This window comes from Dendrobates tinctorius, unplaced genomic scaffold, assembly GCF_039654945.1.
Source record: "Dendrobates tinctorius isolate UK_male_01 unplaced genomic scaffold, ASM3965494v1 ptg000196l, whole genome shotgun sequence".
Classification (NCBI taxonomy): Eukaryota; Metazoa; Chordata; class Amphibia; order Anura; family Dendrobatidae; genus Dendrobates; species Dendrobates tinctorius.
The window spans coordinates 22,680,770-22,690,224 of record NW_027361863.1 but is presented as its reverse complement, the minus strand read 5'-3'; the positions used below and the strand labels follow the sequence as shown (position 1 = coordinate 22,690,224).

Sequence of the window (9,455 nt, the reverse complement as noted above, 5' to 3'; positions counted from 1 at the left end):
TCCCAGTCTATGACCTCCCACTATGTCAGCACACTGCTCTCCTGAAATACTCCGTGCTGCTGAGGATCCTGCCCATTCCACATTGAAATTCTCAATCCCAGATTAATATACAACACTAGTCCTGTATCAGACAGCACTGATATTATATCTGCCTCATATCACACCGCACTGTTGATATACAGCACCAGTCCTGTATCGTACTGCGCTGATATTATATGTGGTCATATCATACAGCACTGACAATATACAGCACCAGTCCTGTATCATACCACGCTGATATTATATCTGCCTCATATCGCACAGTACTGCTGATATACAGCACCAGTCCTGTATCATACCGCGCTTATATCTGTCATATCCTATAGCACTGCCGATATACAGCACCAGTCCTGTATCATATCGCGCTGATATTATATGTAGTCATATCACACAGCACTGCTGATATACCGCACCAGTCCTGTATCATACCACGCTGATATTATATCTGCCTCATATCGCACAGTACTGCTGATATACAGCACCAGTCCTGTATCATACCACGCTGATATTATATCTGGCTCATATCACACAGCACTGCTGACATACAGCACCAGTCCTGTATCATACCACGCTGATATTATATCTGCCTCATATCGCACAGTACTGCTGATATACAGCACCAGTCCTGTATCATACCGCGCTTATATTATATCTGCCTCATATCGCACAGTACTGCTGATATACAGCACCAGTCCTGTATCATACCGCGCTTATATCTGTCATATCCTATAGCACTGCCGATATACAGCACCAGTCCTGTATCATATCGCGCTGATATTATATGTGGTCATACCACACAGCACTGCTGATATACCGCACCAGTCCTGTATCATACCGCGCTGATATTATATGTGGTCATATCACACAGCACTGCTGATATACAGCACCAGTCCTGTATCATACCGCGCTTATATTATATCTGGCTCATATCACACAGCACTGCTGACATACAGCACCAGTTCTGTATCATACTGCGCTGATATTATATCTGCCTCATATCGCACAGTACTGCTGATATACAGCACCAGTCCTGTATCATACCACGCTGATATTATATGCGGTCATATCATACAGCACTGACAATATACAGCACCAGTCCTGTATTATACCGTGCTGATATTATATCTGGTCATATCATACATACAGCACTGACAATATACAGCCCCTTCCTGTATCATACCAAGCTGATATTATATGTGGTCATATCATACAGCACTGACAATATACAGCACCTGTCCTGTATCATACCGTGCTGATATTATATCTGCCTCATATCCCACAGCACTGCTGATATGCAGCACCAGTCTTGTATCATACCGTGCTGATATTATATCTATCTCATATCCCACAGCACTAGTCCTGTATCATACTGTGCTGATATTATATGTGGTCATATCATACATACAGCACTGACAATATACAGCCCCTTCCTGTATCATACCACGCTGATATTATATGCGGTCATATCATACAGCACTGACAATATACAGCACCAGTCCTGTATTATACCGTGCTGATATTATATCTACCTCATATCCCACAGCACTACTGATATACAGCACCAGTCCTGTATCATACCGCACTGATATTATATCTGGTTCATATCACACAGCACTGACAATATACAGCACCAGTCCTGTATCATACTGCGCAGATATTATATGTGGTCATATCACACAGCACTGACAATATACAGCACCAGTCCTGTATCATACCACGCTGATATTATATCTGGTCATATCACACAGCACTGCTGATATACAGCACCAGTCCTGTATCCTACTGTGCTGATATTATATCTGCCTCATGTCCCACAGCACAGCACTGCTGATATGCAGCACCAGTCCTGCATCATACTGTGCTAATATTATATGTGGTCATATCATACAGCACTGACAATATACAGCACCAGTCCTGTATCATACCGCACTGATATTATATCTGGTTCATATCACACAGCACTGACAATATACAGCACCAGTCCTTTATCATACTGCGCAGATATTATATGTGGTCATATCACACAGCACTGACAATATACAGCACCAGTCCTGTATCATACCACGCTGATATTATATGTGGTCATATCACACAGCACTGCTGATATACAGCACCAGTCCTGTATCATACCGCACTGATATTATATCTGGTTCATATCACACAGCACTGACAATATACAGCACCAGTCCTGTATCATACCACGCTGATATTATATCTGCCTCATATCCCACAGCACTGCTGATATGCAGCACCAGTCCTGCATCATACTGTGCTAATATTATATGTGGTCATATCATACAGCACTGACAATATACAGCACCAGTCCTGTATTATTCCGTGCTGATATTAAAACTATCTCATATCCCACAGCACTAGTCCTGTATCATACTGTGCTGATATTATATGTGGTCATTTCATACAGCACTGACAATATACAGCACTCGTCCAGTATCATACCACGCTGATATTATATGTGGTCATATCATACAGCACTGACAATATACAGCACCAGTCCTGCATCATACTGTGCTGATATAATATGTGGTCATATCATACAGCACTGACAATATACAGCACCAGTTCTGCATTATACAGTGCTGATAATATATGTAGTTCATATTTTACAATACTAATACCATGCAGCTTATTGCATATTGTATAAGCTGTAGGATATGACATAATTACTGTATAGTACTGTTAGTATGTTATATCACACAGCACTTATTGTACACATATTTTATATCGTCCAGCATTAATGACAAACGGTTCATTTCAGACAGCGCTGGTTCTATATGTATCAGTATAGTGTTGGAAATATATATACTTTAAACCATAAAGTTCAAATCATATAATACTGATGGTATATATAGTTCATATAGCATTGATACTGCAGTGATAGTATAAACAGTTTATATCATACAGCATTTAAATAATATAAGGCAATAATATTGCACACCTTATATCACACATCACTTATTGCATAAATACTTTATATCACACAGCATTTTAATTTTCAATACTGTTAGTATATATACAGTCATGGCCAAAAGTATTGACACCCCTGCAATTCTGTCAGATCCCAGTTTCTTCCTGAAAATGATTGCAAACACAAATTCTTTGGTATTATTATCTTCATTTAATTTGTCTTAAATGAAAAAACACAAAAAGAATTGTCCTAAAGCCAAATTGGATATAATTCCACACCAAACATAAAAAAGAGGGTGGACAAAAGTATTGGCACTGTTCGAAAAATCATGTGATGCTTCTCTAATTTGTGTAATTAACAGCACCTGTAACTTACCTGTGGCACCTAACAGGTGTTGGCAATAACTAAATCACACTTGCAGCCAGTTGACATGGATTAAATTTGACTCAACCTCTGTCCCGTGTCCTTGTGTGTACCACATTGAGCATGGAGAAAAGAAAGAAGACCAAAGAACTGTCTGAGGACTTGAGAAACCAAATTGTGAGGAAGCATGAGCAATCTCAAGGCTACAAGTCCATCTCCAAAGACCTGAATGTTCCTGTGTCTACCGTGCGCAGTGTCATCAAGAAGTGTAAAGCCCATGGCACTGTGGCTAACCTCCCTAGATGTGGACGGAAGAGAAAAATTGACAAGAGATTTCAACCCAAGATTGTGCGGATGTTGGATAAAGAACCTCCACTAACATCCAAACAAGTTCAAGCTGCCCTGCAGTCCGAGGGTACAACAGTGTCAACCCGTACTATCCGTCGGCATCTGAATGAAAAGGGACTGTATGGTAGGAGACCCAGGAAGACCCCACTTCTTACCCCGAGACATAAAAAAGCCAGGCTGGAGTTTGCCAAAACTTACCTGAAAAAGCCTAAAACATTTTGGAAGAATGTTCTCTGGTCAGATGAGACAAAAGTAGAGCTTTTAGGGCAAAAGCATCAACATAGAGTTTACAGGAGAAAAAAGAGGCATTCAAAGAAAAGTACACGGTCCCTACAGTCAAACATGGCGGAGGTTCCCTGATGTTTTGGGGTTGCTTTGCTGCCTCTGGAACTGGACTGCTTGACCGTGTGCATGGCATTATGAAGTCAGAAGACTACCAACAAATTTTGCAGCATAATTTAGAGCCCAGTGTGAGAAAGCTGGGTCTCCCTCAGAGGTCATGGGTCTTCCAGCAGGACAATAACCCAAAACACACTTCAAAAAGTACTAGAAAATGGTTTGAGAGAAAGCACTGGAGACTTCTAAGGTGGCCAGCAATGAGTCCAGACCTGAATCCCATAGAACACCTGTGGAGAGATCTAAAAATGGCAGTTTGGAGAAGGCACCCTTCAAATATCAGGGACCTGGAGCAGTTTGCCAAAGAAGAATGGTCTAAAATTCCAGCAGAGCATTGTAAGAAACTCATTGATGGTTACCGGAAGCGGTTGGTCGCAGTTATTTTGGCTAAAGGTTGTGCAATCAAGTATTAGGCTGAGGGTGCCAATACTTTTGTCTGGCCCATTTTTGGAGTTTTGTGTGAAATGATCAATGTTTTGCTTTTTGCTTCATTCTCGTTTGTGTTTTTTCATTTAAGACAAATTAAATGAAGATAATACCAAAGAATTGTGTTTGCAATCATTTTCAGGAAGAAACTGAATATTATCTGACAGAATTGCAGGGGTGTCAATACTTTTGGCCATGACTGTAGATTACATTATACAGCAGTTATTTTATACACATCTTACAACGTTAAATATCTATGGTTATCTTATATTATACAGCAGTGATGTGATATGTATCTTATATCATACAGCAGTGATGTGATATGTCACTGACATCATACTGCAGTGATATGTATCTTTTATCATTTAGCACTGATGTGATATGTAGCTTCTCATACAGCAGTAATGTGATGTGTATCTTATGTCATACAGCAGTGATGTGATATGTTGCTTAGATCATACTTCAGTGATGTGATATGTCACTGACATCATGTATCTTTTATCATTTAGCACAGATGTGATATGTTGCTTAGATCATACCTCAGTGATGTAATATGTAGCTTATCTCATTCAGCAGTAATGTGATGTGTATCTTATATCATACAGCAGTGATGTGATATGTATCTTATATCATACCTCAGTGATGTGATATGTCACTGACATCATACTGCAGTGGTATGATATGTATCTTTTATCATTTAGCACTGATGTGATATGTAGCTTCTCATACAGCAGTGATGTGCTGTGTATCTTATGTCATACAGCAGTGATGTGATATTTAGCTTATATCATATAGCAGTGATGTGATACAGTGGGGAAAAAGTCTTTAGTCAGCCACCACTTGTGCAAATTCTCACACGTAAAAAGATGAGAGCGGCCTGTAATTGACATCATAGGTAGACCACAACTATGAGAGTCAAAATGAGAAAACAAATCCAGAATACTTATTTTCCACCATAATTTGCTAAATAAATCTTACCAAATCAAACAAGATGATTTTCTGGATTTGTTTTCTCATTGTGACTCTCATAGTTGTGGTCTACCTATGATGTCAATTACAGGCCTCTCATCTTTGCAAGTGGGAGAACTTGCACAATTGGTGGCTGACTAAATACTTTTTTCCCCCACTGTATGTATTTTATATCATACAGCAGTGATGTGATATACAGCTTATATCATAAAGCACCTTAAATATACAGCTGTGCTCAAAGGTTTACAGAGTTTTTGTTTTCTTGGCCTTTTTTGAGAGAATACGAATGATAACACCAAATCTTTTTCTCCACTCATGGTTAGTGGTAGGGTGAAGCCATTTATTGTCAAACTACTGTGTTTTCTCTTTTCAAATCATAATGACAACCCAAAACATCCAAATGACCCTGATCAAAAGTTTACATACCATGGTGATTTTGGCCTGATAACAGAAGATGACACAAATGGGTTTGAATGGCTACTAAAGGTAACATCCTCATGTGTGACCTATTTGCTTGTAATCAGTGTGTGTGCAGTGAATTTCTGGGATCCAGACAGACTCTTGCATCTTTCATCCAGCCCCTGACATTTCTGGATTGTGAGTCATGGGGAAAGCAAAAGAATTGTCAACGGATCTACGGGAAAAGGTAGCTGAACTGTATAAAACAGGAAAGGGATACAAAAAGATATCCAAGGAACTGATAATGCCAGTCATCAGGGTTCAAACTGTGATTAACAAATGGAAAATCAGGGGCTCTGTAAAAACAAAACCACGGTCAGGTAGACCAACAAATATTTGGTCCATAACTGCCAGGAAAATTGTTTGGGATGCAAAGAAAAACCCACAAATAACATCGGGCTGCATGGTCGAGTCACCAGAAGAAAGCCATTACTGTGCAAATGCCACAAAGTATCTCACCTACAATATGCAAAACAGCACAGAGACAAGCCTCAAAACTTCTGGAACAAGGAAATTTGGAGTGATGAGACCAAAATTGGGCTTTTTGGCCACAACAATAAATGTTACATTTGGAGAGAGGTCAACAAGACCTATGATGAAAGGAACACCATTCCTACTGTAAAGCACGGAGGTGGATCGCTGATATTTTGGGGATGTGTGAGCTACAAAGGCACAGGAAACTTGGTCAAAGTTGAATGAAAGATGAATGCAGCACGTTATCAGCAAATACTGGAGGCAAATTTGCAATCATCATCCTGGAAGCTGCGCATGGGACATACTTGGATGTTCCAACATGACAACCATCCAAAACACAAGGCCAAGTCGACCTGTCATTGGCTACAGCAGAACAAAGTGAAGGTTCTGGAGTGGCCATCTCAGTCTCCTGACCTCAAAATCATTGCGCCACTCTGGGGAGATCTCAAGCGCGCAGTTCATGCTTGACAGCCCAGGAATTTACAGTAACTGGAGGCTTTTTGCAAAGGAGAGTGGGCAGCTGAGAAAATAAAGAACCTCATTCACAACTACCACAAATGACCTCAAGCTGTCATTGATGTTAGAGGGGGCAATATATGGTATTAAGAAATGGGGTACGTGAACTTTTGATCAGGGTCATTTGGATATTTATGATTTAAAAAGAGAAAACACAGTAGTTTGACAATAAATGGCTTCACCCAACCACTGACCATGAGTGGAGAAAAACTTTTGGTGTTATGATTCATATTCTCTGAAAAAAGGCCAAGAAAGCAAAAACTCTGCTGGGGTATGTAAAATTTTGAGCTCAACTGTACAACAAAGGTCATATAAAGCTTATATACAGTATTTACACTAATAAATGTAATATTTTTTTATAAGCTCACATCATAAAGCAGTAACACTAGTTACAGTACTGATCAGTTTTCTTCATTTTCTGCATAACTTTAACAATGTACAATACATAGATGATATGAAGTCTCTTACTTTTGCAAAACAAGTGGTAGATTGTGTTTCTGAGTCATGATTTTGCTAAATAAATAATTAAATCTTTTACCTATTTTATTCATTTTTATTAATTGCAGCATTTCTATTTACTCCATTTCCCGACTACCATAAATAATGCGCTCAGTGCGTTGTACGGGATGTTAGAATTATATGAATACAAAATATGACCTGGATATTTTATGTGTTTAATAGCATTCGTCATCATTATTGCTTTTTGTCTCCTTATTTTTTTAACAACTGTACATATATAAAAAAATATATAGTTCTGTGGTCATTACACAGAGAATATCTTCTCATAGATAACAGTGCAGTCTGTGGCTCACTTCTGCCTCCCATACAACGGGTCCTGAGTTGGCGACATGTAAGTGTCCCCTGAGCATCGAGTGCCAGGAAGGGACCTTTACAATGTGTGGCTTGCAAAAGAATTCACCCCTGGCTTTTTACCTATTTTGCTACATTACAACTAGTGATGAGTGAGTATACTCGTTGCTTCGGTTCTCCCGAGCATGCTCGGGTGTCCTCCGAGTATTTTGGGCGTGCTCGGAGATTTAGTTTGTGCATGATTTGCGGCTGCTAGACAGCCTGAATACATGTGACGAATGCCTGTTTGTTAGGGAATCCCCACATGTATTCAGGCTGTCTATCAGCCGCAAATCATGCACAAACTAAATCTCTGAGCATGCCCAAAATACTCGGAGGACACCCGAGCATGCTCGGGAAAACCAGTTCGACGAGTATACTCCCTCATCACTAGTTACATCCAGTATTTAAATATTTTTGTAATCCAATTTGTGTGCGATACATCAGCACTAAATAGTCTAAGTTGATGAAGTGAAGTGAGAATAATATAGGATTAATTAAATTTATGTGATAAAATAATTTAAAATGTGCATATGTATTCACCCCCTTCGCTATGAAACCCCTAAAAATTCTGGCGCAAGCAATTGCCTTCATAAGTGACATCCCCCTGTGTGCAATCTAAGTGTCATATGCCTGTTAATGTCTGATCTTTTCTGAAAGGCCACAGAGGCTGCAACATCATTAACAAGAGGCACCACTAACCAAACACCATGAAGACCAAGGAGATCTCCAAACAACACCATGAAGACCAAGGAGATCTCCAAACACCATGAAGACCAAGGAGATCTCCAAACGCCACCATGAATACTAAAGAGATCTCCAAACAACACCATGAATACAAAGGAGATCTCCAAACACCACCATGAAGACCAAGGAAATCTCCAAACAACACCATGAAGACCAAGGAAATCTTCAAACACCACCATGAAGACCAAGGAGATCTCCAAACAACACCATGAAGACCAAGGAAATCTCCAAACACCACCATGAAGACCAAGGAAATCTCCAAACACCACCATGAAGACCAAGGAGATCTCCAAACAACACCATGAAGACCAAGGAGATCTCCAAACACCACCATGAAGACCAAAGAGACCTCCAAACACCACCATGAAGACCAAGGGGATCTCCAAACAACACCATGAAGACCAAAGAAATCTCCAACCACCGTGAAGACCAAGGAAATCTCCAAACAAGTCAGGGACAAAGTTGTAGACAAGTACAAGTCAGGGTGGTGTTATAAAAAAAAAAAATAAAAATCCTAATCTTTGATGATCCCCCTGAGCACCATCAAATCCATTATCATCAAATGTAAAGAGCATGGTACCACAACAAGCCTGCAAAGAGAGGGCCGCCCACCAAATCTCTCAGCCCGGGCAAGGAGGACATTAATCAGAGAGGCAGCACAGGGACCAAAGGTAACCCTGAAGGAGCTGCAGAGTTCCCAGCAAAGACTGGAGTATCTGTCCATACGACCACAATAAGCTGTACACTGCACAGAGGTGGTCTTCAAGAGTGGGCAGAAAAAACCTTTACTTACACACAAAAATTGTAAGGCTTGTTTTCAGTTTGCCAAAAAACACGTGAGGGAGACTCCCCAAATGTATGGAGGAAGGTGCTGTGGTCAGATGAGACCAAAATTGACCTTTTGGCCACCAAAGTAAACGTTATGCCTGACACCAAACCAACA

General features: G+C 40.1%; 1 long non-coding RNA gene across 1 annotated transcript; it reads right to left on the bottom strand.

The window, feature by feature from the left end:
- Positions 1-218: 218 nt before the first annotated feature.
- Positions 219-3,110, bottom strand: LOC141056310 (uncharacterized). The gene is made up of 2 exons (XR_012221609.1): positions 1,341-3,110; positions 219-1,271 (listed from the first exon to the last, which is right to left on the bottom strand). It is a non-coding gene; the product is annotated as an uncharacterized lncRNA (long non-coding RNA).
- Between the last annotated feature and the right edge of the window lie 6,345 nt (positions 3,111-9,455).